This window comes from Malaclemys terrapin, chromosome 1, assembly GCF_027887155.1.
Source record: "Malaclemys terrapin pileata isolate rMalTer1 chromosome 1, rMalTer1.hap1, whole genome shotgun sequence".
Taxonomy (NCBI): domain Eukaryota; kingdom Metazoa; phylum Chordata; order Testudines; family Emydidae; genus Malaclemys; species Malaclemys terrapin.
This window is the reverse complement of record NC_071505.1, coordinates 130,777,863-130,805,697: the sequence shown is the minus strand read 5'-3', so window position 1 is coordinate 130,805,697 and position 27,835 is coordinate 130,777,863. Positions and strand designations below refer to the sequence as shown.

The following is a 27,835-nucleotide window of genomic DNA, read 5'->3' as shown; positions in this document are numbered from 1 at the left end:
TAATTAAAAGGTAAAATAATCAGAGTTACAAAATTACAATTGCATTACTGCTATTCAAAAGATACATATGGTAATATAGTATTATATGCTACAAAGCTTTGGTTAATATACTCACACCCTTTCTTGATAACCTGGTGGTAAGAGACACAGCACCAGCCTCGCCTCTGGGGGTTCAGGTTTCTCAATTCTTGAGTGAGAGATGCAGTGCTTAGAAGAAGCTAATGCTAAGAGCTATCAGAGCTAACTTAGAGTTTACATAACTAACTTAAACTTAAAATCAAAACCTAATAAACTAAGAAAAACAGTAGGGAAACCAATCTTAGCCTAGTCCCCTTGGAAGTTAGAAAGTTAAGAAAACAAGTACAGCCTACTAATACAGGAACTCCTCACTTAAAGTCATCCTGGTTAACGTTGTTTCGATGTTAAGTTGCTGATCAATTAGGGAACATGCTCGTTTAAAGTTGTGAAATGCTCCCTTCTAACATCGTTTGGCAGCCGCCTGTATGGTCCATTGCTTGCAGGAAGAGCAGCCCGTTGCAGCTAGCTGGTGGGTGGTTGGAACCAGGGTGGACCCCTATCAGCTCCCCGCTCCCCTAAGTTCCCTATGCAGCAGCTGTCCCTCCCCCCTCTGCCATGTGCTGCTCCTGCCCTCTGCCTTGTAGCTGTTCCCCAAGACTCCTGCTTGCTGTGCGAGAGGGGGAGGGGAGGAAGAGGGGGGCTAATGTCAGGGTGTCTCCCCCTCCCCCCTGCTCCTGCACCTCTCTTACCCCATCTTCCATAGAGCAGGGGGGACACACGAGGGAGGGAGGGAGCTTCTAGGCCAGTAGCTTCGGGTCTTAGGTCTCAGCAAACTGATTTAATTAACAGGGCAGTGTACTTAAGCCTGGGGTCAGCTACTTAAAGGGGAAATGCGCATTTTTTTCCTCTCACACACACAGGTGTGTGTCTCTGTCTGCCCTCCCTCCTTTCCTGCGCCTTGTAAAGTGTTGTGAGAGTTAACCCTTGAGGGCTTAGTCAATTGCTAGTTCATTTAGCAGTAAGGCATTCCCTGGAAAATATCCCACCCTCTGACTCCTCCACCTCAACCAAGCTTCACAATCATCATCACTGTGTACCAGTATTAAATTGTTTGTTTAAAACTTATACTGCGTGTGTGTATGTATATATGTATGTATAATATAGTCTTTTGTCTGGTGAAAAAAATTTCCCTGGAACCTAACCCCCTTATTTACATTAATTCTTATGGGGAAATTGGATTCGCTTAACATCGTTTCGCTTAAAGTCGTATTTTTCAGGAACAGAACTACAATGTTAAGTGAGGAGTTACTGTAGTAGTAGTTGTCATAGATAGAATAGAATAGTCTAGTGAGGTGGGTCACCTCTTTTATAGGGCACAAGTGCCGGCAATTCTTCCTCCTATGCCCAAACTTCATTCCTCACCCACAAAAATGTTAGGGTACACTTACTCCATAGGCTAGTATGTTTGTGCGTATTGATGACATGTACGTCCACACATGTTATTTTTGTTCTTTAGTCATTTCAGTTCTTTCCTTGTGGTCTTCCTGTTAAGTCTGTGGGTACAAACTTGGAACCCTCCCCCCCATGCCATTCTTCCATTATCTATCTATCTAGGTAAAAGGTCTTAGACATATGCATGGGTGTTGACTTGCTATTTAGGTGAAAGGTGTCAATATGTAGGTCAACTTTTCTATCTGGGTGAAAGGTCCCAGATATAGATATACTAACTTTGCCTTAGCTTAACATACAGGATATGGCCTGTAGGTCCCTTGCATTACAGCCGAACTTACTTTAATATAAATCTATAAACTTATTACAATAAACCAAATACTTAAACTATAATATATATATATGCAAGCAAGCAAGCACATTAATCCTATAGGCTACAGTAGGCCCAGTTGGGAGTGGGACCTTGTGGGTGGTGGGACTCCAGGACCTGCACGAACCAGAGATGGTTTCTAGGCTGGAAATCTGGCCTCTAGTGCTTAGCCTTTGGTTGTTTGTAGCATTACCCCAGGAGACCTCAAATCCTCAAGGTATGAAAGAGGCCATCTTGTTTCAACAGCACATTTTCAGAAATTGTGGAAACATGGACTCCTTCACCACCCCATGAGAGTTACAGAATTTGTTTAGCTCTGAGTGTGCTCAGGCATTGCAAATAAAGCACTGTGCCAGTGACATTTCTGAGGAGGACGTGAAACCTTCTGGCCCAGCCACTGCTGGAGATTCCAGAACATGACCAGGAGACCTGAGTGATTGTGAGGCTGTCTGATGAGTTTACTGCCAGTCCATTGCTTGAACCCACAGAGGGGAGGCCTCATATGAGGCTGGGGAATCTCCCTCAAACAATCTGAACTGCAGAGCCATGTCGCAGGTCAATAGGGTATAAAATACTGAGGAGGCTGGGAGTATTGGGGGTAGGAACTGACCAGGGCTTTATATATCTAAAGCAGGAGTTTACCGATGTTTGTTTTCCGAACATTTCTTAATAGTTGGACAATGGCCAGAGAACCTGGACAGCATTAGATCAGAGGACACAGATGAAACAGTTCCAAGTTGGTTTTGCTCATCCCTGAGACAAGGTGTTCAAGAGGATGCCGAGAGTGAAGATGAGGATGGCTATATGGCTTTAAGTAGGGCAACAGGCATAGAGCTATCCAAGACCAGGTCTACACTGAAGATTCAGGTTGAACTAGCTATGTCAGTGTGAAAAAGTCACACCCCTAATCAATGTAGTTAAGCCGACATAGTCCTCGCTGTAGATGCTGCAAGGTCGAGAGAAGAATAAAGTGCTATAGTATTAAAATGCTATTATCCCTGTTGGATAATGAAAGGGCTAGTGAACTGTACAAAATGTGCCTGGAGTAAGCGATCACCCTGACCAAATCCACAGTCTGGCATGTTTGAGTGGACCTTGGACAAAGCTAAGTAAGTGTGTGTTCTGATGTGAGTGTCTGCCTGGTGGCAACGACTCAGCTTAGGGTCCTATATACCACTAATTTCCTCTCTGAAGACTTTGCAAAGATGTGGTGCAGAGGAAGCTTTCATGAACAAGAGGTGGCTTTGAGGTGGGTGATGGTGGCTGTTGCTAGAGCCACAAAGGGCAATACTATAAATAAAGAACCCCGACAAAAGCCCCACTACCAAGCAATCTAAGCTATCACCACTACCTCTGTGTCATGTGGTAAAGCCCCCAGAGCAGACCAGGCTGCTCCTTCCCTTTGTGGCTAGAGATGGAGCTGCACAAACTCTGGACCCCACCAATTTCAAACAGTGAGTGTGTGTGTGGGGGGGGGGAGGCTGCAGTGAAGAGGTGGGAGGAGGGAAGTGGCTATTGCAGGAATACATTGCCTTACTGGACACTCACACCAGGAGAGGAGGATTCTGTTGAAGACTGTTGTAAGACACTCTGGAGGCAGGGGGGAGTCTTATTTTATTTATATATATGCACACAAATATTGTTAATTAATTATTACTGGCTTTCCCAAGTTTATTCTGTCCCCTTTCCCCCATTGGTGGCTTGCCCTTGGGCTGGAGATCCTGGGGCTAAGGTTCCCCTAATTTTACAAGCTGAGAGGAATCAGCCCCACCTGAGCGCAATCAGGTCATTCAAATACAAAAGGCAGCAGATGGTGCAGGGGTGGATGGCTGAGAGAAGTAGTGAGGCAGGAGGCCTGGCAGTAAGTTAGGGACCCACAGAAAACAGGAGAGTGTGTGGAGCTGATGAAAGACTTTGTGTTTGTTTTAGGACTTCTGAAATCTGTTTTTGAAAAACTCTGTTGCCAGTCTGGTGAAGTGTGAATTAAAGGACTTTTGGGGGTAAGAAGGTGAACAGAGACTGAGTGACTTTTTAAAGGGGCCCTGGTGAAGCAGAAATAGAGGTGGGTGGTGATCATGGCACTATACCCCTATAAATCTTGTTTGTTTTGTGCAATGAACTCAGGGCTTGCAAGAAGAAAGCAGTGCCTGTCAAGAGCACATAGTGGGGAATTCAGTTTTTCCTAAGTTTTTGGGTGGGGGATGAAGCCGATATGTAAATTTTTATAGGGAACCTCATAGTAATTAAATCTAGCTCTTTTAATTGCCAGCAACACATGGCAAAAGGGTTAAATAGGAACGTATCCATTCCACTAGTGAACAAACACTTGCCAGGCAAAAGGTATATGGCAGTCAATTCTTAAACCAAATTCTTAAACCACACACAAACTAAACAGTTGCAGCTAGTAAAGTATCTTGGATGACTACGAGTGTCCATTTTCAACAAGCAGTGCGCCTTAAGGATTGCTTGGGAGGAGTGTGCTCTATAGGAGAATCACAAAGCAACCCCTTAGATTTCCTTAACAAAATAGTTAGTTTAGGATTTTCTAGCTGTAAACGATGGATTTACCCCTGATCTTCCCTCACTTTGCAATGCTGACAAATTTCAGACACATGCAAACCAACTACAACTCTCTCTTTCCAACAGTGTTCCTGATTGCTTTAGTACGTGCTGCCTTATATCCTATAGTCCTAGGGAAGGAAGTTGTGTGTAAAACTTCTCAGCTCTTCAGTTCACACATAACAGTGAGTTGGCAGAGGTGTCTAATTCTTAATTGAATAATAACCAGGGGAAATGCCGGGGGTGGTGCCTGCGGAAGGTCAACGTCAGAAAAATGTCTCGCGGTTGAGGTGCTTTGGCAGATGTGTAGGAGGCATCCCAGGACTGACATGGGAGGGAGCAGAGCAGACCAAGACTGAGGGACAGCAGCAGAGCTGTGGGGAGCTCATGGAATTGAAATTGCAAGAAAGTGGTATATCAGAATTGTGGTGTATTGTTCAACCTGTATTAGAGCCTCAAAGGGAATTTCAAGAATTTCTGAAAGTTACAATTTGCGGTATTAGCAACATTTTGTTGGAACCCAGGACTGAAGTAGCAAGTGCTGCTGATGGACATATAAATGGACAGCAAAGGGAGAGAACTCAGGCCCCTACCACTGATGGACAGGAATGAACTGCAGTGGGAGAAATGTAGGTTGACCCAGAACTGGAATAATATGGATGCTCCAGATTAATCTGATGAATGTGCAACTGAGCAAAAGATGCAGAGGTGAATTTATACGGGATATCAAGAAACATCTCTTCACAGGGAGGGATTTTTTAGACTGTGGAATGGTCTCCAAAAGAGAAGAGGTGGGAGCTCCATCAGTAGGGACATTTAGACAAGAAAGGGTGTGGGAAAACCTCAGCAACTTCTTTTCATCAGTTTTCATCAGAAGGCACATGGGCAGATACCTGCTCTATTCAGGCAATCAAGATGAGGCATTGTCAGATACTTTTTTTTTTTTTTTTTTTTTTTGATACCTCTGTAAGATCGAAACAAATTGATAAATCACAGTAACTCAGGGCCAGATGATATTTTCCCAAGAGTTCGCTACAGATTATAGCTAGGAGTGACTGAGCTACACCCCAAAATATGAAATGTGTTATGAAAATAGTAGAAGGTAATTTACTAATCTAGCCTGGCAGGTAATCAGTGCTGTGGATAGCTTTGGTTTGTTTCCCTGACTCACGTGGAGTAATAGGACTACTCATAGAGTAAGGTATTTATCCACAAGTAGCCCTACTAAAATCAATGGGTTTTCTCAGAGTAAGATGCTACTCCATGAGAACAAAGTTAGCAGAAGCTGTCCCAGAGAAAGGAACAGAAAATTCAGATCACGGAAGACGTTTGCTTCACATGGCAAAGGCAACTTACTTCAGAAATACCAACAAGTATGAAACAGATAATTAATAAACTCGCACCAAACAGATTTGAATCTAGCCTTATAGGAAAGACAAGTGACTCTGAATTATCTCTAAAAATTACAGCCACCATTCCATGTGAATAAAGCATCACACTTTCTTCATTGGGTTCTTATCCCAGTTGGGCAGAGATGCCAACTTCTTAGAGACTTCCCCCTTGATGGGCCAGCCCCAAGCCACAAAGAAAGGGGCCAGATTCTTCTTCACCTGCCGAGAGAACTTCTCTGCCCACAGGTTCATCTTGGAAGGGTTGTCTGTGGGGATGTTAGACATTGTCTGGTATTCAGAGAAGAGTTGGATGAAAGGTTCCCAGCCAAAGGCTTCCTGCAGCTGAAGAGCATGAAAAAAACCAGCATTAAAAGTGCACCTGGTCCCATGTTATGAGGATTACGGACAAAACCTACATTTATTGCTAATCACACCTCATGACTATTACATGGTTATCTGATCATGATATCATTTTGGGGTAAGGTACTGAAATTGTATTTCAGTGATCATGTCACAACCCAATGGTGCTAGATGAAAAATCTGCAGCTGTGTTTCTCTCCCACTCAACCACAGACAGCCATAAGAAAAGAAAAAGTACACTGAACCAGGGCTGCGGAGATGGAAAACACAGGCGAGACAACGGGGGGAGGGTTGGGAAGTGGGCGGAAGCACAGCTGCACGTCCCTGAAGCTGTTGTGTTTTGAAAAAGTTAAAAAGACCACAAAAAGGCTTTAACTGGTACAAAAAGCATCAGGAGCAGAGGTCCCTAAATGGAACACCCCCAAAGGAACCCAGGACTTAAAACTCTCCTAAAAGCTAAAGCATCTCAGCGATCACAGCTGACTCCAGACGACCTGGGCCCAGGACAAAAACTCCCGTCCACCCCTCCCGCTCTTCTTATTACGTTACACCCAGGCTTGACGTATGTGAGGATGAAAGTGGGTTAGGGCTTGGGGCACTAATGCTTTCTTCCTTCCTCTGAGTGATGTGGGAACCCCCCCCCGCCCAGCACTCTCTGCATCATTGTGTTACCTACTAGAACATATATACACCTCTGATGATGCATAATACACCTTCCTCTCTCTGAGATGTTGCTGATTATGTAGCACTTAACAGGAGTAAGAACTTAGTTTTTAGGGCCAGATTTATCAAAATATCCTAAAGATGCTAATAGGTGCCTTTTGAAAATTCCACCAGGTGCCTATCTGCATTTTTAGGCACTTAAATACCCTTAAAAATCTATCCCTTAGTCACTAAAGTGAGGGACTCATATTCTGCCTGCACACAGGAAGTGTGTCTTAGAGTTTGAAGTTGCCTTTTTTATATAGTTACTTTTCAGAAACAATTTAACCTGCATTATTAAATGTGCTATCTGATGTGAATGTGCCAACACTGCCCTCTATTAGACACACTGGAATAGGTCGGTAATTCCATGTCAGTATGTTGTACTGAGGCCTGTAGAATAAATAAGCCATTCAGTGAATAGTGAGTCTTATTTAGCCCGAATGGGAGGGGCCTGAATTTTGAGGGAGAAGTTTCTGAGTTCTCTCCCCCTGCCACCTGCTTCTATGTTTGTGGCACATACAAACCAGCCAGCATCCTTTATAGAATCATTTGCATTCAGACACTTTCTTATGAATCTCTCTGTGTTACCTGCAGGTAGGTCTCCAGTGCGGTCCAGAGATTCCAGTCCTTTAGCTGGGCTCCTTTGCCAAGGTAATCGCTGATTCTTTTATTGCGATGCTGCAGCTGTAGCTCTTCATGGGCTCTGTCCCTGGAGATCCCCAGCACCTTCTCATGCACATAGACAGACCACAGGTTGCAGGTGGCCTCAGTAGTGTGAGGGGGGAATTCCCAGCCCTTCCGCTGCTGGTTGTGTCCCAGCTCATGGATGGGACCCCAAAGGCCATTCGTTTGCATGTATTCCATGTTCACCAACTCCTTTACTGAATCCAAATGACACATGATTGGGTAGCCAGCGTGCATCCAGCCTGGAAGGGGAAGACGGGGCCGACAGTCAAGGTGAGATCTCAGCTTAAGAAAGTTGTTCTGTATTTTTTAGAAGTTGGCAAGTAATTCCCAAAGAACAATAAATCGGACCAATTAAACCCTTTGTTGTGGTCTGGAATTATCCCCTGGATAGTTCCTCAAATTAATTCTTTATCAGTGTTAATGAATGAATACTGAAAACAAGTCAGTGTGTGTATTTGATAATCAAAATTTGATCCATGTTGTGATTGGTCAGATAAGTCATCTTGTTGTAAATGCTGTACCTGTTTGGGGGGTATGTGCAGGCCCTTCCACTGAGAATACTCCCATGTTTAAAATTTCAGTTTCTGCAAAGATTCATGCACACCTCTCTGAAATTCACTTTCTGTGACCTTTTGTGATAGTGAAACTCAAATGCTGATGGAAATCAAAGCCAAGAGAGGCACAAACACCACCACGGAGGATGCATTAAAGCAACAGAGCTGATATTCATGAACATTTTTGTAGTGGTGTCCCCAGATCTAATGTTTTTAATGTATTTTAGAATTGTCAGGGCTGGATCCCCACTTTGAACTTTAGGGTACAAATGTAGGGGCATGCATGAAAAACTTCTAAGCTTAACTACCAGCTTAGCTCTGGTTCGGCTGCCACCATTTCAATGGATTCCCTTCCTGGGAAGCCTTGAAAAACCTTCACCAAATCCCTGGTGAAAACAAATCCAAACCCCTTGGATCTTAAAACAAGGAGAAATTAACCATTCCCCCTCCTTCCTCCCACCAACTCCTGGTGAATCAAGTTCCAACCCCCCTGGGATCTACAACAGGGAGAAATTAACCATCCCCCCTCCTTCCTCCCACCAACTCCTGGTGAATCAAGATCCAAAACCCTTGGATCTTAAAACAAGGAAAAATCAATCAGGTTCTTAAAAAGAAGGCTTTTAATTAAAGAAAAAGGTAAAAATCATCTCTGTAAAATCAGTATGGAAATTAACCTTTCAGGGTAATCAAACTTAAAGAGCTCAGAGGACTCCCCTCTAGTCTCAGGTTCAAAGTACAGCAAACAAAGATAAACACTCTAGTAAAAGGTACATTTACAAGTTGAGAAAAACAAAGGAAAACTAACACGCCTTGCCTGGCTATTTACTTACAAGTTTGAATTAGGAGAGACTTGTTTAGAAAGATGTGGAGAACCTGGATTGATGTCTGGTCCCTCTCAGTCCCGAGAACGAACACAATCCCAAACAAAGAACACAAACAACAGCCTTCCCCCCCCCAAGATTTGAAAGTATCTTGTCCCCTTATTGGTCCTTTAGGTCAGATGCCAGCCAGGTTACCTGAGCTTCTTAACCCTTTACAGGGAAAAGGATTTTGGAGTCTCTGGCCAGGAGGGATTTTTATAATACTGTACACAGGACAGCTGTTACCCTTCCCTTTATAGTTATGACAAGAATGTTTAATACCGTGTTCATTATACAGCTCTTTAGAAATAAACGGTCTGAGTGTCAGAGATGCTGATCCCCTTGGATTTCAGGGGGAGGGAAGGGGGGAGAAAAAGGGGAGGGGTAGTTTAATTTAGTATTGATATTTAATTTCTTTGTTACAGTCAATTTCAGCATGAAGAAAGGTGCTGGATTGACAACTGTGGTTGGATAACAAAACACTCAGTAAATCCACAAAAGAGAGAGAGGCTGGGCAGTGGCAGAACAAACTTCTAAATTACACACTACCTCCTCTCAATTGATCGCAATTTCTTGGAGGGACCACCCCTTGTGGTGAGAAGTTAGTTCAGTCTTTATGATCCAGTCTATCCTAGGCATCTGATTCTCAACACAGGGCACAAATAACTCTAATGATTATGGTTGTTTGTTGGTGTGGACATTAATCTACTGGGGACTGGACTGACATCCACCAATTAATTTCAGACAGGCCACTGAGTCATCCTCAGATGTCACTGAGTCTTGTAAAATGCTGCATGCTCTGGCCCCAGTCCAGTAAAGCATTTAACAATCAGCAGGAACGTAGCCCCATTGACATAATTGTACAGCTAGACAAGAATGTATAAGTAGTGTGATGAAATTGACCAAGAGACATTTATTATGGTGAGCTCTACTAACGTAGAATATGCAATAGTCTTCTCCTAAGGAAGCTGCATGGTTGGAGTCATTTAAATCTAGGAATGAACAAAGGACTAGAACGCATATTGCGCAGCGCTCCGCGGGGGGCGGGGGGATCAGCGGGGTTTCGGCGACGCGGTGCTCCGCGGGGTGTGTGTGTGTGTTTGGCGGCACTCCGCGGGGAGGCTGGGGGGTTTGGCGGCACGGCTCCGTGGGCGGTTGGAGGGGGTTCGGCGGGGGGGGGGGTTGGCAGCGGGGTTCGGCGGCGGGGGGGGTTCAGCGGCGCAGCGCTATGCCGGGGGGGGTGCTGGCGCGGTGCTGAGTGTGTGTGTTATGGCAGCGCTATGGAGAGCGGCGCTCTTTTTTTTAGCTTGGGGCGGCAAAAAAGTTAGAGCCGGCCCTGAACACAGGGCCCAAATAATTCTAATTATGATGGTTGTTTGTTGGTGTGGACATTAATCTATTGGGGACTGGACTGCCATCCACCAAGTAATTTCAGACAGACCACTGAGTCATCCTCAGATGGCACTGAGTCATCCTCAGACGGCACTCAGCTTTGTAAAATGCTGCATGCTCTGGCCCCAGTCCAGGAGCATAGCCTCATTGACATAATTGTACAGCTGGACAAGGATGCATAATATGATGAAATCATAGCGTGATGAAATTGACCAAGAGACATTTATAGTGATGAGATCTACTAACATAGAATATGGAATGGTCTTCTCCAAAAGAAGTTCCATGGTTGGAGTCATTTAAATCTAGGAATGAACAAAGGACTAGAAAGTATATTGTAGGTGGAGGGGGTTGACTAACATTTGCTAAACCACAAATCTGCTGAAGTTCGGTTCACTAATGCGTAACTAAGTCAGTCACAATATTTGCTAATTTGGAATTTAGAATTGGAGAGATATCAAAAGCAAATAAATGGCATTTATGGAGCATCTAACAAGGATCAGGGTGCGTATTCAAGCTTCAGAATCGACCAAGCAACTCACTAGTTGATTGAATAAATGTAATGAACATTGAATAAGTCTTCAGACCAGTTTCTAACTGAACAAAAATCCTTCTATTAATAGCATATATTTTTCCTTCTCGGTATTTTGATTAGCTCTAGCTGTGCAGAATAATTTTGCACTGGTAAGGAGGGCTGCTGTACTGTGAGTTGGGTATAGCCAATTCCTTTTTCCCTGCTCCTAGAGTAAACTGAGGCAGGAGCTGACAGCTTGAATAAGGGCGTGCTTGGGAGAGAAGCTTCACTATAAATAGAGATACACTGTTAGAGGGTCCCACTGTATTTGCCACGTCTTGTGTCTTGGTGAAAAGCTCAACAGAGGTTAGTGACTTTCCAAGGTGTCATAAGAAGAACAGGAGTACTTGTGGCACCTTAGAGACTAACAAATTTGTGTCATAGTGAGAGTCAGCGGAAGAACCAGCATTGCAATTAAAGAGTTCCTGGCTCCCAGCCTCCAAGTCAATCCTTTACCCCAGGGCGTCGCTCTTTTGCCTTTTATGACAATACACCGTACTCACCGGCTGAGATCTGAACATCCGCTACAATCCTTTCTGGCCCGAGGGAACGTGGCTGGTGTAGCTGCCAGCTCAGCTATAGCTGCTGTAATCCGCTCCCAGAGGGTCAGCAAAGGCTCTGGATCATCTGTGGGACGGATGCTGTCAGCAGGCACCGTTAAGATGATGTTCTGGGTAGCTAGTTCTGCCCACGGAGCTGGATAGTGACGGATGCAGGTCAGCCACTGGCTCTTAGATGTCTTTCCTGCATCAATATGGACGAGAGAGATGAAGTGCACAAATCCCGTGAAGATTTGGTTCTGTGTCAGGTGGGGATAGCTGATTTCATTTTAAATTAAAATACTTGGGGCCCTTGGAAGCCTTAAAGATGAGCAGAAGCTACTTAAGTAACCTCATGATTTGATTTGATTTGATTTATTTTCCTTCGTCCTCCTCCCCTCCTTTTTTTGGTTGCATTCTCTCAAAGACTGATCCAAAGTCCATTGTAGTAAATAGAAACCCGCCCACTATATTCATTGGTTTGTGGACTGGGACCCTGTTTTACCTTTTATTCAGTTTAGATTGTAAGCTGTTTGAGGCAAAAATGATCTGTTATGCTGCATTTGTACAATGCCAAGCACAATGGGGCCTCGATCCTGATTGGGACCTTCAAGAGCTGCTATTGAACAAATAATTATATTAGACTTTTCCCTTTTCTAAGTAGTGTTATAATTAACAGCCAGAAATAATGAAATAAGTGTGTTCTTCTGTTAACATGAGGACTAGGGGTGAGGATCAATTCAGTCCACTAATTGCAATGAAATGTCATTTGGTCTCACCAGGGCTGTATAAATAAGAAACACTACTGGTTGTTTTTTTTCCCCAGAGAATTTTACCATGAGGTTAAAGCACATTCAAACACAAGGAAAGTCATTTTGAATATATGGGAACAATATGTTCAAAATATTATTGATTCAAGAATGATTCATGATATTAATTTGTGAGCCAAATTCAGACTCTGTGTGTCCTATCCCAATCCACTAACTTCAGTGGACCCCTGTGCACATACAGCAACTCTAACTTTGGCCCTGTGCATCTATAAGAAAACTTAAAACAGCCTGAGATTTTGCTGGATTCATCTAGCTCAGTGGTTCTCAAACTGTGGGTTGGGACCCCAAAGTGGGTTGCAACCTGTTTTAAAGCGGTTGCCAGGGCTGGCGTTAGACTTGCTGTGGTCCAGGGCCGACACTAGAGCCCTACCGCTTGGGATTGAAACCCAAGCACTTCAGCCCCGGGTGACAGGGCTCAGGTTACAGCTCCTCCCCCAGGGCTTAAACCCTTGGACTTCTGCTTTGCCCCCCCCCCCACACACACACACTTGGGACGGTGTTGTTTGAGTCGACTCAGGCTGCGGTGCAATGAAGTTTGAAAACCCCTAAAAGCATGAGACTACGATCTCCTCTCCCTGCCAATGTTGGTTTCATCTTCTGCCTTTATCCTCTTCCCTGATAGCATTTTAAGGTGCTATCAAAATAACCCTTGTTCTTGCTTGAATATCTAGTGAGAAACATGAAGGTATCAAGCTGGCAGAGATACTTTATTCTCTCTGACAGAGGAGAACAAGGTTTAGTGAATACACAAATGACCAGGAAGAAGGCAGCTAAAGAAGATCTTGCTCAGAAGTGGACTTTAAACAAGCAACATGATAAAGGCATGAAAACTGATGAAGCCCAAATCACGGATAATTAGAGAGGCACTTCTCTGTGTGTCTCTTCACAATCAGCATCAGCAGCAAAACTGGCTAAGAAGAGATGTGCAGACCATTTATCAGCACACTTACCAAGCCTGAAGAAAGGAGCCTGCACAGCCCCTTTTACAGTGATAGACACTCCCCCCAGCTGGCTTCCCTTTGGCACTATGATGTAAATGAGGCCCCCCCAGAGAGAGGAGACTGACATCTCCTGATCTTTGACATCACATCTGCGTATCACCACAGGGGGGCGTTTCAGCTCTTCTGCTCTGCTGAGGTCATCTGAGTGACACCCAATCTGCACCTGGAAATGAAAAGGTGGCTTGGTTACGGGAACAACTGAGCAATGAACTTTACAGACCATTGTTTAAACACTTATCCAAGTGGAACAACTTCAACAGGAGAGACTGCGGGAGCCCCACACCAGAATATCCCATAGCCCACTGGTTAGAGCCCTGCCCTGAGAGGTGCTAGTCCCTGTTGAAATCTTTTTGCCCCATCAGGCAGAGAAGGGAATTGAACCTGGATCTCCCACATCCTGGTTGAGTGCTCTAATCACTGGACTCAAATTTGGGGCCATGCAGGCAAGATATGGGGGCCAATGCGTCTTCCCCTGCTTTGTGGCTCATGCTGGGACTTATGCGGGAGACAGGCATCTGGACACTTGGAGGGAGGTGGCAGTTTGCATGCCCAAAGGCGGAAACTGAACCCTGAATATGTAGGGACCAAATGAGTTTTGTCTCATACAGTGTGAGGTGGCGGCCAAGGAGGAGTTTTGTGCATTGCAGTGGTGCCTAAAGCTGGGACTAAGGTGCCTAAATCCCATTGTGGAGCTGGGCCCTAGCTCCCCTGGATTGCAATGGGAGTTAGGTGTCTAAATACCTCTCAGGATCTAGGCCAAGGAGATAGTTATAATTTAGGCTAAGTTTTAGTCATGGGTATTTTTAGTAAAAGTCATGGACAGGCCACGGGCAGAAAACAAAAATGTACGGCCTGTGACCTGTCTGTGACTTGTATTGTATACCCTGAATAAAGCTCGTGGGAGGGGCAGCCCAGGGGCACCAGAGGTGCTCTTGGAGTGGGGAGGCAGCCCGGGACCTCCACTGATGCTGGGGAGGGTTGGGACAGGGAGTGGCCCGGGACCCCCACTGGTGTTGGGAAAGCTAGAGAGGGGGTCTGGCGGGGCTGGCAGGCTCCCTACCTAGCTCCATGCGCCTTCCAGAAGCGGCTGGCATGTCCCTTTGGCCCCTAGGCGGATGCGTGACCAGGGGGGCTCCGCACGCTGCCCCCACCCCGAGTGCACACTTTATAACTCCCATTGGCAGGCGACCGCAGCCAATGGGATATGTGGGTTCGGTGCCTGTGGCAGGGGCAAAGCGCAGAGCCACCTGGACGCATCTCCACCTAGGAGCCGGACATGCTGGCTGCTTCCGAAGTAAGTGCCGCCCAGAGCCCTCACCTACTCCCACAATCCAATCCCATGCCTCAGCCCCCTCACACACCCAAATTCCTGCTGCTATTGAGGGAAGGGGTAGGGGCACTGAAATAATTTGCATAGTGAGGGTGCTGAGAGCCATTGAACAAAACAGTAAACCCTGTAAGTGATGGAAACCACTTCAAGCCAGGGGGTGCTGCACCCCTAGTTCCAGCACCTATGGGGAGGGGTGCAGTGGCCCGAGACTGCCCTAGCAGTAGCTAGTGTGGCTGGCCTGGGGGCTGCCCGAGCTGCTCAGGTGGCCCCCAGGCCAGCTGCACCTGCCACTGCAGAAGTCCTGGAGGTCCCGGAAAGTCACAGAATCCGTGTCTTCCGTGACCTCTGTGACAGACTCGCAGCCTTAGTTATAATCGAGTGGAATCAATGGAGCAATGATCTGATACGTGAGCTTTACAGACCTCACTGTTCTGTCTTTCTGCTTTAGAGTCTGTATTTAAAGTGGCCTCACAAAGCATAGGAGTAAAAGCATACGAGGAGTGGCATTTTATTACATCTTCAGTGTGTCATCTAATAAACAATTACACTGCTACTCCTATATAATGCGACCCGATATAATACGAATTTGGATATAATGCGGTAATGCAGTGCTCTGGGAGGGTGGGGCTGTGCACTCCGGTGGATCAAAGCAAGTTCGATATAACGCGGTTTCACCTATAACGCGGTAAGATTTTTTGGCTCCCGAGAACAGCGTTATATCGAGGTAGAGGTGTATTAATAGTTTGTGCTTCAATAGCAGTTTCCATCTGAAGCTCATATCACACTTCATAGGCATCAATGAGTTAAATTTCACAAAAGCCCTGCAAAGGAGGGAGCATTATCTCCATTTTAGAGAAGAGAAAATGAAAGCCTGGCTTTTCAGAGGTGACCACTCACAACTCCAGTGAAATCAATGGAAACTCACAAGTTCTTTGCTTAAGGGCCCAGGACTCTTAGTCCTGGCCTGTAATCTTTGTGCAATGGGTCTTCATGGATTAATGTTATTGAAAGTCTGCCTCCAGCCACCGATGGCTCATTAGGTTGATGCAATTTAAGGTGGATCAGTTTCCATAGCTGAGGTACACAAGGCAGTGATGTGGCACTGCGCATCACCTCTGACCTTCTTTGACTTCCCTAACTCTATGGATCAGGGATCCATTTTGCAGCTGGGTGAACTGAAGGCAGATTTTCAGTGTGAGATCCAGTGACAGTTGGCCCCACAAGTTCCTAGTCAAGCACCGCAATCACTCAGCTGTCCTACCTCATTATTGTTAGTAACCATGTATTGATATTATAGCTACTTGAGAGCTCCAAGCTTGGGGGCACACTGTGCCAGGAACTATGACCCACATCCTGCAAGGTTTTTAGGCACCCGACTTCTACTGATGTCACTGGGTGTTAGGGGCCAAACTGCTTTTGGGGATCTGGGCCTAAATAAATATATAAGATAATTTGCGTCCTAAACCAAAGAACTTAACATTTATGGGCTAATTCATTAGAACTTGGTAAACAAGTCTCTTGATGATGCACAAGAAGACATAGAATCTAGCTCCCTCTCTGCTGCCTGTGTTTGCTCTGCATGGTAAATGCTCCTACAAAGCAAGACGACATTATCTTTCCACAGAACTGAATACCCTCCGGGAGAAGAGCTGTACAATAAGGTGTCGTTTTTTATGTAGTCGCATTTCCGAGTAGAACTACAGTTCAAGTGCAGTAACAGGCGTCAGAAAGGATCATTACTTCACCTGCAGGCCAACTCCAGTAACAGCGCTAGGAAATACAAAGGTCACTGTGTTCCCACGCGGAAGGTAAAGTCCTGTGCTCCTCCATGCTGCATCACCTGGCATAAAACACAGAGGACGGGTCTAAACACAGAGCTACTCTTAAACATCTCCGTCTGTTTTCCAATATGAAAGGATCAGGAGAATGGCATGGCCAGTCTGCATGAGGAGGGGTCTCCGCTCACTGAATGTCATTGGGGAGTGAGGAGTATTCCATGTGAGATGGAGTAGGGGAGCAGGGGAGGCAGTGGTTTCCCCTGGAATTTTTGGGGTAGGGTGTTCGAATTTACGGGGGTGTGTGTGTGTCAGGGCCGATGAGGGGTGAGACTGTGAGGGTGAAGGTGGGCTCTATGGCACCATAGTAAAAACTGAAAAATGTTTCATGACCATTTTATTAGATTTAACTGATGTTTTAAAATCATCACACAAATTAAAGTTGGTTACTTAAGCCTTCTATGAAGTACTACGTCTACATCCTTCTTGGTTTCTTGTTATAATTTTGCACTACTCTGTTAATGAACTTCTTGAATGCAATGCGTTCATCTTTGGTGGCTTCTCGTGTGTCCGGTACTTCCATTCCTTCAATTGATATGCTCTTTAGTTCATTCACATGATCAGGCAGAAGGCGACTTCTTTCAGAACACAAAATTCTATTCAATGATGAAAAAGAACACTCAACTGTAGCTGTTGTGACTGGGAGTAGCAAGAGATGAATTCCTACTTCTTTCATCCCAGGAAACAGAACACAAAGGTCGGGTTGAGCCACTAGTGATGATAAAAAAGAAGTTGAAGTCAAATCTTCATTCATTCATCATATGATATTCCACTCTGTGTTCAAATTCTCTATTCTGTCCTGATCACATGGCAGCCCCATTGCTGGTAGTGCCTCACTCCACTCAACTGTTGGTGTTTTATAGGACAGGCATCTGTAAAAGCTACGTAGAGGTTGAGTAGAATCTAGAAGTCGCTGTTGTAGATTTTTAAGAATCAAGTCTGTGTACTTTTTCAGTTGTCTTAACAAACACCTCTTGTCTTCTTCACTTAAGGATTCAATATAAATGCCTTCATTAGTCAATTTCTGGACTGAAGTCTTTGCTTCTTCCAGTACTTTTTCAATGGATAGCTCTCTGATTGATCCAAATGTAGCTTCTATTGCTGGACAAAGTTCTACTACTGTTGTAGCAGATGCCTGGATGGCATTGTTTAATGACCCAGGCGGTTTCAACAGTAGACTTACGAGAGAGAGAATGGCAATAGTCTTCTCTGAATGTAGTAGCAAAAGTAATCCAGCAGGTTTTAAAAAAACAAAAGGAATTATTTCTTCACACAACATAAAGTCAACCCATGGAACTCTTTGCCAAGGGATGCTGTGAAGACCAAAACTATAACAGGGTTAAAAAAAGAACTCGATAAATTCCTGGAGAATAGGTCCATCAGTGGCTATTAGCCAGGATGGGAAGGGATGCAATACCATGCTCTGAGTGTCCCTAGCCTGTTTGCCAGAAGCTGGGAATGGGCAACATGGGATGGATCACTTGATGATTACCTGTTCTGTTCATTCCCTCTGAAGCACCTGGCCTTGACCACTGTCAGAAGACAGGATACTAAGTTATATGGACCATTGGTCTGACCCTGTATGACCATTCTTATATAAAAATTAATTATGATAATAAAAATGATTAGTACATAGCAACGATGTGAGATAACAACCTTGGCAAATAATGCATTTTAAAAATCTTGGCCTCCTAGGAAACATATTTATGTAAGTTTCCATTCCCAGTCACAAATCTAGCATTCTGGAGTAAAGTCACTAAAATATAGTCCAACAAACAAATGTTTATTTAACGTGCCCCTCACTTTTCCCTCCACCGCACCAAACTCACCGATGTTGTCCTTGGTCAGTGGAGACTCAGAGTTCAGAGGTGCTTTCACGTGAGTACACCTCCCAGATGTGGGGCAAGACAGCACCTTGCTCGTTCCTCCAGCTGCTCACTGTTCGCTCTGGCCACTGCTGTTTGTTGTGCCACTGTTCACTCCACCACTCTGTTGCCAATGGCCCTGCGCAGTCACCTTCTGCTGCCACCTGTCACTGTGACCTCTGCGAGTTGGTCTCTTGAGGTTCCACCCAGCTCTCAGTGATTTCAGTTGAGCTCTCAGTGGGGGAACCTCACTGCTAGTGCAGTCTGGGCTGTCTCTTCCACAGAAACACTGTCCCCACAGCACGACTAAGCACTTGGACCTGATTATCAGTGTTTTCAGCTGCATTGGTCACTTAACAGAACAAAAGACTATCTATGGAGCCTGATCAGCTCTGTCTTTAAACAGTGGAGAGGAACAGGTCCCCACCCTCTCTCTTGATGCTCTCAATCAGCACAGACTAAGTACAGTTCTACTGCCCTTTACTCATACAATAAGAACAACAACATTTCATTCCTCCCCCCATCCCCCGCATTCAAGTGATTTGTAACCCAACCCCAGCCAAAATCTATCACTTGGGTAACACAGCTCTGTTTGCTGTATACCTAGGTAGATTAGGTGTGAATGTAAATACAATCTGGCCCTGAAGCCTTTCTCCCCAGCCTCAGCTCATCACTAGCTGTCAGGGAGAGCTCATTTAGACTTTGCTTACAAATCATCATTTGAAATTATTAAGTTGGCCAACGTCACCGAAATGAATGCACTCACATGGTCATAAAAAACAACAGCTGTATAAGGAAGCTAGTCTGTGTTCATACTTTTCAAATCTATTATACTTTTTCAGATACACATATTTTATCATACACTGTATATGCTTTTAAAGTGTATATTAATGTTTCAATTTCAATTCAAATTTCCAAACAGTCACTAAATTGGCATGTAATTAGTTCACAAAACTGGGGGGGGGGTGTTGGGGAAATTCAGGGGGTGTAGTTAAATCATTGAGGGGAGGGCTAATACTTCCTCTGCATTCTCCTAGGAAATTAACTTCTTATTTATAACATTACCATTATACAGACATTGTAACAACGTGATTTGTACGATATTCTGCTGTTGATGTCAGAGCTGTAAGCAAAAGGGCAAATTACATCCTTCAATCTGGTTTCTTTAAACAACATTATTCAGGATCCTTGGTCCTGGGTTCCTGCTCCTTAGCACAAACCAAATGAACTCCCTTGGGCAAAAATCTAAGATCTCCAGTGTAGGGAAGTACGGCAGGAGCGAAGACATTACTGGTCATCATACACTATCCGCACATTAGATTATATTATACGCTCATGCCACTGCCATAACACTCCATGCTTTTCTCTTAATTGAACAGCAGGTGAAGCTCAACGAGGGATACCAATCAAAATATGAAACATTAAGCTGTTGCCTCAGAAATGTAAAAACAAGGAGATGCAAGAAATATAAATGCCCCACAAAGAAGAAACCCAATTTAGAGAGTGATGGATGAAAAGCCTCTTAAATAATGTTTTCAAAGAAGCAGAATTACTGTGATTTCCCCTTCTCATTCTTCCCCTTCTCATCTTGAAGATTAAGAAGCTTGAGGATAAGCAGAAAGAAGAAAAGATAGCAATTTTAACAATGATATGAAAAGTTGTTGGCGGTTGCATTTTAAAAAATGTTATAGGATAGACTAAGAGAACTGACCAGTATCAGGGAGACTTTTTAGTCTGAATAGTATTATTCAACGGGGGAGGTGGGAACTCAACTTTGATTAGGAAAAAACCTTTGGCCTACATAAAATAAGGGACATCCACATCCCCAAAACAAATGAACAACTTCTTTGGAGGCCGGAGAACTGGGCCTCTCCCCTATTTTGGAAATAAATTCTGGAATGCAGAGAGTCCAAGATGGGCTTCTCAACACAAACAAACAATAAGGCTGCAGGAGCATGTGGAGGGAGGACCATATTGCTCCTTTGCTGATGAATTCAGAGAAGAGAACTACAAAATTGCTAGTTGTGGCAGCTTTCTCTGTGACTAAGTTCACATTGATATAACCTTCTAGTGTCATGCTAGGGAGGGGAAGCCAGAAGATGTACTTTGATACCCATTTAGACAAATTCTTCTTAGCAAATAGCACTGTCCAGTGAATTGGTATCAAATGAAATAAAAAGTTACATGGACTTTCTAAGGGTTTTAGTCTGCTTCAAGTAACATCCCAAGGACCTTTTAAATCCAGTATATGAAAAAGCGTTTCTCCCGCAATGTCATGCAGGCATGGAACGAATGTTGGCAGGCCAATAGGCTCAATAAGGTGACCTTTGAATACCACCTTGGAGAGAAATATAGGACTATGGGCACAAAGTAGTTCATCCCGGACAAATTCAAGATAATATAGCTTGACTAAAACATGCATTTATCAAAAAGCAGTAGTTCCAGTGATGATAGACATAATTAGACGTGAGCTTGCAATGTTATGCCTCAGCAAAATGGCAAATGTGAATTTTGGGGCTACATGGGCAGAGGTTTAATTACATTGTAAAATATGAGGTAAGGGTCTCTCTCTCTGCTTTTCTGGTGACTGCACCAGAAATATTGGATTCAGTATTGGGAACATCTGTTCCATTAAGATATCAATAAAATGGAGGGAATACAGAGAAACACAACAGGAATGATTAAGGAAGTCCTTAATTTGTGCCAGGGCTTGCCAAGGCTGAGCCCCGTCACCTCTAGGCAGGTCTGTTCATAGCTCGGTACCTCTGGGCTTGCTGCATCGGTTATGAACGTAAAAAAATTGCTTGAGCCCCAGCCCCTAATTGCTTGAGCCCCATAACCTTTCATTGCAAACTGAACTCTGGATTAAGGGGCTGGAGGGATTTGCTGATGAAGATTAGGAAGGAAATGGGTAACGTGAAATCCTGTCCCAGTGGCAAAACTCATTGATTGGAGTTGGGCCAGGATTTTACCCATCCAGTTTAGCCAAATGATGCCCAAACATGGAGGGAGAAGGGGCTTTCTTTGAAATAGAGCTGATCAAAAACCAGGGTAAAATAGGGAAACGTTTGCAGATTTTCATCAAACTGGTCAGAAGATGGAAGAGAAAGATCAGCCAATTGTTGTTCTTGGCTTTTGTTGAAAAAAATTGTTGACAAAAAAATCCTGAAAAGTTCTAATTCGAAAGCTGTAAACTCTGAGGAGAGCAATTGTTTGGGATGCTCCAAAGGGGTGTAATTAGCAGGAATGGGATGAAGCTGACGAAAGTAAGTTAAGGCTGAATGTTTAGAAATGTTTCCTGATGGTGAGGTGTATTAGATCTTGGATCAGAGAAATTACAGAAGTCCCATCACTCAAATAATTTAAAACTGGACTAGATAAAAATGGAGAATTGACTTTAGGGGAAAGCCTAAGTCTGGTCCTGAAGCAGAAGCTAAACGTAACCCAAGAGGAGCCTTTCCATCTCTAGCAGCTCTATTCTGCACACAATGTTACAGGTGTGATCTATGTGATCAGGGCTATGGAGAGTTGTACACTGTTATACCCGTGTTCTACAGGCCATTCCATGCTGAAACAGGGAGGGGAGATTAGTGAGGAAGGACAGATTCTCTCACCTGTGTTTGTGCAGTTGATTTCCACAGTGGTGCTAGAGACTGTGGGGAGTTCACAGAGCGCTAGCCTCGCAGTGTCGGATATAATGCTGGTTTGGCATAATGCTGTAGCCACGTGAAGCAGCACGACCTCCTTGGAGTGCCTCTTGACTGGGTGTTCCTTGCTCACCGGTGAGATCCCATTGCTCTTCACCATCTCGTACAGGATGTGGTACAATGAGGTGTAGACGTGGCCATTTTTGACTGGGATCTGAAGGACTTTGGCGCAGTCCTGGCTGAGTTTCTGAAGCCAGCCTGTCACTAGGGGCTGGAGTTCCTCCTTCTTGTCTAGGTGCTGCTGGAACTGAGCGAGTGCCCTGCGGAAGTGGTAATGTCCCTGCTGCTCTTCGGGTCGTAACACTGGGTACTTGCCTACTTCCATGGTTTCCCCCAGGATGCTGATCCCGAATCCACTGAGGATTTTGTTGCCAGGATATTCAGCCAGAACGTTTTGGCCCTTATTCTGAGAAGCCCACCACCAAGCCTGACCTCCAATCAGCAGGCCCCCTCCTTCTGCCACAAACTCATGGATCTTCTCGGCTTCGTTGTCACTGTAGGACTGGCAGCAGTAGATGTTGAGATTGTCGGTAAGCTCTGAGATCTCGCACACCACCTGCCTTTGAGTCAACAAGTCATGAAGGTTCTTCAGATTGGGACTGATGCCAATTCTCCCTTTCTTCTCAGCACCCAGCCAGTGAATGGCATTGAGGATGAAGTCTGTGAGCTTCGGGGTGCTAAGAAGAACCTCATGTGTTGCCACCACCACACGGCCCTGGCCATAGTGAGATGCAGCAAGAAAGCATCGATAGGCGTCGTCTAAACCCAGGGGGAAGGCCAGTGTGCCATGGACCAGCAGGTGAGAGGGGACACCATCTGTCACTATGTCTAGCTCTGACACACCTCTTAGGAGAAGGTTTAAGTCTCTGCTGAAATCTAGCCCATGCCTGCAAAACCAAGAGATGTTCCTGTCAAGCCACATGCCAGCACTGTCACAGCATCATGAGATGGAAGAGGAAGCTTGTGTAGTATCTCTGATCTGCCCTACAGCAATATCCAAATATTCTGAAATCACCTTACAAAGATCTCTTCACTTTGAGATCTACTGATGGAAACTTCTAGGCATTATTATTAGCTGCCTTCATCAGAGAGACTGTGCTCCACCTGTAGTTGCAATTGTTCTGAATAATCATTCTAAAGCAGGGGTTCTCAAACTTTGTTGCACCGTGGCCCCCTTCTGACAACAAAAAGTACGATTTGACACCAAGAGGTGGGACCATAGCCCGAGCCCTGCAGCCCCAGGTGTGTGTGGGGGGCAAAGCTGAAGTCCAAAGTCCAAGCCCCGCCACCCCAGGCTGAAGCCATTGAGCTCTGGCCCCGGATAGTGGGGCCAAGGCTTTGGCTTGAGCCCAGGGCAGTAGGGCTCAACCTTCAGCCCTGGTGACCCCATTAAAACAGGATTGCAACCCACTTTGTCTCCTGACCCCCAGTTTGAGAACCTTCAGAGTAGCAGCCGTGTTAGGCTGTATCTGCAAAAAGAACAGGAGTACTTGTGGCACCTTAGAGACATAAATTTCTTAGTCTCTAAGGTGCCACAAGTACTCCTGTTCAGTTTGAGAACCATTATTCTAAAGCAAAGTGAGCCTCTTATCCTCTTACCCTGCACTGTTCTGTGGCAATTTCATGTCACTTTTTCTTATCTCTTTATCCTATGTGATGTGGCTTGGCAAAACCAGTGCAACAGAGGGTAAGGAGATGAGAATGAGAGATACGAAACAAAACAGAGTAAGAGGATTCATGAAGAGAGATGAAATACCGGATGGCAGAGCAGAGGATAAGGTATGAGGAATATTTTGTATTCATTGGTTCTGAGCTAATTTATATAATCAGAACTTAGAGAATTTCCTTTGCGCAGCAGTAAAGGGCTCATTGTATTTCAGAAAAGTATGTACCAGCATTTTGTCATGTGATCATCCATCCTTTATACGTAAACAGACATTTGTGGAGCACAACTACTTAAAGGTCAATTATTGCTCATGTTTCTATACTAAATCAATATTTCAGATCACAAATAAGTAGCAGGATCCCTGCTTATTGAAATACACACACAAAAAGTTTAAGGATTCTGTTTTTGCCTTGACTCAGGCTTAGAACTTCGTGAGTCACCTGAACTCATTCAGAACATCACAGTCCCCAGAAGTCAAACATTTTCCCAAACTTCTTTAGCAAGATTCTGGTTTGATTTCTTTCCTGTTAATTCCTTTTTCCTCCTCCAGGGATAAGGACCCACATACCCCCTGAGGTGCTGGAAAATAATACCCTTTCCAACATTGCAGCATTTAAGAATATATTCTATACCTGAGGACATTCTGTGCCAAAACATTAAAAATTCTGCAAATATTATTTGTCAAATAAATGTGGAGGCTCCAGCATGGCACTGGGGAGCACAGGCCACAGGTTGCACAGAGGTGAGAGATCACTCTGCAGCTCCCTCCCGGCACACTGACTCAACAATGAAGCTGCCCCCAACCCTGACATAGCACAAGGACTGGGTCACCCCAGAAACACCTCAGGGGCCTGCCCCTCCGTGCCAGGTGCACCAGGTGTGGGAGGAAGGCTCAGCAAGGGAGGATCCTAATGTGGAGGGGCTTAGTATGGGGAGATTCAGGTGTGGGTTGAGAGAGTTCTGTGTGAGGCAATCTGGGTGCGGGAGGCTCAGTGGGGGATCCGGGTTCCGGGGGGATCTGGATGCACAGGGGCTTGTTGGGAGGATTGTGGGTGCAACGGTAATGGGACTCTGTGGGGGGGTCCAGGTGAACGTGATTGGGGCTCACCAAGGTGGGGTCTGGTTGTGTGGGGGATAGAGATTAGCAGGGGGGTCTTGGTGTGGACAGCTTAGCGTTGTGGGGGGGTGTCCAGATACTGGGGGAAGTGGGGCTCAGTGGGGTAGGGAATCCAGGTGTGGGTGGCTCATCGGGGTGATCCAGATGCAGGGGGAGTGGGGCTTGTCAGGAGGGTCTGGGTATGAGGGGCTCTGGATGTACAGGGGTTGGGTGATGTGGGAGCAGCTCCTTGTACAGGCATCCCTCCCCCTGCAGCTAAGGAGCGATGGGTGCATGAGGCACGGGAATAGGGGGAGTGTTTGCAGAGCTTCCTACACCAAGGGGAGAAATCTGGGAATGGGTCTGACATGACTCTGGATGCCGTGTAAGGGAGGAGGAAGTCCCATCCTCTCCAGCCCAGTCGGGACTAGCAGCTGAGTCCAGCGCAGGGTAGGAGCCACCAGTCGGGTCTTCTCCAGTCCTGCCCCCTGTCCCACAATGATTTACCTCTCTGTCAGCTGCCCTGGGCACCCAAAACATACTGCTGGGGAGGATCTCATGACTGCTCTTGTGGTTTCCCTTTGCTTCCCTGTCAGAAAGTCATTTTTCTGCATGGAAGCAATGAAATCTGCAGGGAACATAAATTCTGCACATGTGCAGTGGCATAGAAATCCCCCAGGAGTAATTTTCTTACAGTTTTAACAGCAAGTTTTAATACATAGGAAATGATTTCAGATACTCACGGAGCGATCAAGGGAATTGCAGGCACTTTGTCTGAGACACTAAAGATTCCCGTCTCACCGTATATATCAGTGAAATAAACGCCAGCCACACTGGTTACGTGGTTCCCAGGGAAATCAAACAGCACTCTCTCTGCTCTGTGTCCAGAGGCCCAGTGCCAAGCCTGACCCGCAATGAGCAGACCCCCTCCTCTCTTCACAAACTGGATCAGCTCCCTCCCCTGTGCAGCATCATAGGCATCCATACAGTAAACCCCAAATGAGGCAATGAGCTCCGCATGGGGCTGCACTCGGGTGCCAAAACTACTGAGAATACTCAGCAGGGAGCTCAAGCTCTTCTGGACACCAACCACTGCTCCTGGGGAGGGACTGAGCCAATCCACAGCATTGCGTAGGAACCGAGCCATCTTGGGGCTCCCCAGGTAGCTCTCATGAGAGACGACCACCATCCGGCCCTTCCCATACTGTGAGGCGGCGATCAGGACCTGCCCCTGGGCATTCACCAGCACTGGGAAGGCAGTCTCGCCAATGAGCAGCAGCTCACAAGGAACAGAGTCACCGGTAAGATCCCAGTCCTGGACACCATCCACCAGCAAATCATAGGCAGTGGAAGGATCCATGTTCTTGTCTTGTCTACGGGAAAGACAAATAATAGTTTTTCTTATGGTAAAGACATTCAGAAGAGGATTTATTTATCCTTCTTTGCCTCTCCTGGATTAGTGTGAAGGATGCTCAGATACAAGCACAGGCCACAATCAACATGTCTCATTCCCAGATGCCAAAGAAACTCACCTGCCTCCACCTCCTCCCCCACCAGTTACTCATCGTAAATGCTTGTTTAAACCCCCTTTGGAGGAGGTGACTCTGACACTGTCAAACCATCTCAGGTTAGGATCAGCAGATGAGTAACCTGTGTATGAACCTTAAAGGCATGTTGAGAGGCATTTTTGGAAGCAGGGAAAGAAAGAGAGAGTTTACGTGCAGCCATTTAAGTGTCAGAGACAGAGTAATTGTTCTGTCAAGTCTTAGCCTAATATCGCGAGACCTGTAGAAGCAGGGTTCACGTCAGAAGCGAGTGGAAAACAGCAGAATCGTCAGTGTGACCTAGCCTTGAGATAATGATGTTCGAGAAGAGAAAGTGAGAAAATACTGGAATAGATAGCAAATAGCCTAAATAAAATGCAGATGTTTTTAATTAATTCACATCACAAAGAGGTATAAATGCTTGTGTGATTTTGCTTGTACTTTGGAGAAACTGAGGCAGAGATGCTCTCTGTCAGCTGTGTTCTTCCCTTGCAATTGCATGTGCTGAATAAAGCTGTCTCTAATTTTGTTGCTTCCAACCTGAGAGTGGAGTTCGTTTCTTCCACACATTGCAGTTGTAACCAGGACAATGCACTTGTGTGTGGGCATCAAAGAGAACCTAGAACGGGTTAACAGGCTAGGCTCATTCATAGGTATTGATAAGAAATCAAGGAAGATACTGTGTGTATGTGTGTCTATATCAGGGGTTCTCACAACAAAATTTTTGGTGGCCTCAAAGTGCGGCCACCAACTCTTGCTGGTGGCCGCACTGACACTTTTTCCTAAAATATGTAATTAACTTTAGGAAAAACAAATAAATATGCACATGTACACATCCAAATCGTAATTTATGTAGGGTGTTTTTTTTTTTTTTTTTGCAGACTCAGTAATAAAATTAATGCTTTGAAAAGTGGTATTTGTTAATACCACTTTTCACAGTACACTTAGTAGTTACATGTGAAAAATGTTAAGCGATATTAACAAACATACACATCACTTTTCACAGCCTCCCAACTAGCTAGTGAGTCTGCTGTGAAAAAGTGATACTTGCATGTTTGTAAATATCACTTTTCTCAGGAAGCCTCAGGACAAATTAAGCCCTGGATGGGGAGGTTGGAGGGGGAGGCAGCAGGTGCCCAGGGTAATGGTGGGATGGATATGGGGACAAGGGAGGCAGTGGGGGGCCCGGAGTGATGTGAGAGATGAATGCGGGGCCAGGAAGACAGCTGAGTCCAGATGCAATTTGGGGGCGGGTGAACGCAGGGTCAGAAATGCAGCGGGAGCCAGGAGTGATGGGGGTGGGTGGTGAGCCCTGCCGCAGCGTGGCCAGAGCCAGAAGTCGGCACCCTCTGCCACGTGGCCAGGGTTCAGTGCCTGCGGCCAGGGCTGGATTAACTTTTTGTGGGCCCGGCGCCAAACATATTTGTGGCCCTCCATTGGAGAAATAGGGCATGTGATGGGGGGCAATCCACAGAGCGAGGGGCCGGTTTGGGGCAATGAGGCGTA

General features: G+C 45.4%; 1 pseudogene; it reads right to left on the bottom strand.

The window, feature by feature from the left end:
• Window positions 1–34: 34 nt before the first annotated feature.
• On the bottom strand, window positions 35–26,145 carry LOC128842793 (TRPM8 channel-associated factor 2-like; annotated as a pseudogene).
• Window positions 26,146–27,835: the final 1,690 nt, after the last annotated feature.